Source organism: Ahaetulla prasina, chromosome 4 (assembly GCF_028640845.1).
Source record: "Ahaetulla prasina isolate Xishuangbanna chromosome 4, ASM2864084v1, whole genome shotgun sequence".
Taxonomy (NCBI): Eukaryota; Metazoa; Chordata; class Lepidosauria; order Squamata; family Colubridae; genus Ahaetulla; species Ahaetulla prasina.
Window position 1 is genome coordinate 52,931,124 of NC_080542.1, and position 1,000 is coordinate 52,932,123.

A 1,000-nucleotide genomic window follows, 5' to 3' on the forward strand; every position below is an offset into this window, starting at 1 on the left:
GTTTGTTCCGAGCATTTGAGACGATCTGTGAAGTTTCATAGAGAGTCGGAAAGGTCTGCCTGATGTGAGACTCATAATAACGGGATAAAAAAATGCAGTAATGATAGTAATTAAATGGTGTTTTTAATGCAAGTGTAATTTCTTGTGCCGAATGCCGTTATCCTTCCTTTGCTTTAATCTGAATGTGTGTGTCATCCTTTTTTGTTGTGGCATGGTTGTCCCACCTTTTGGCGTGCTTGGGCTGCATTGAGCGAAGAGGAATTGTCTTGGCCCTCGTATAAAATATATAGTATTGTTAATGTATATACGTAACAAACTTTTTTATCTTTTATCTTTTTCATTATCTTGGAGGGGGGCGCATTACTAGCTGTCGAGAGCTGCATGTGGGTTGTGGGTTGGACACAACTGTTATAAAAAATAAATGATAATAATGATGAGTTAATTATAAATATATTCAAATAGTTTTCTTGACTATACTGTATATTTCAAAAAGGCACAATGTAGTAATCGCTATCAGTTCTGATGGTGTTCAGTGGTGGGTTTCAAAATTTTTTACTAACGGTTCTGTGGGTGTGGATTGGTGGGTGTGGCATGGCTTGGTGCAGGAGTCTCCAACCTTGGCAACTTTAAGACTTGTGGACTTCAGCTTTGCTGGCTGAGGAATTCTGGGAGTTGAAGTCCACAAGTCTTAAAGTTGCCAAAGTTGGAGACCCCTGGCTTGGTGGGTGTGGCAGGGGAAGGATACTGCAAAATCTCCATTTCCTCCCAATCAGCTGAGAATTGGGAGGCAGAGAATAGATGGGGGCGGGGCCAGTTAGAATTTTTACTACCGGTTCTCCAAACTATACAAAATTTCCGCTACCAGAACTCCAGAACTGGTCAGAACCTGCTGAAACCCACCTCTGGCCCTGTTACACTTATTGTCAAGGTTCCAGAAAAACCTCTTCTGCATAAAGAAAACTCAGAAGCCATTGTCTTAAAGACAACTTATGTTGGTCCA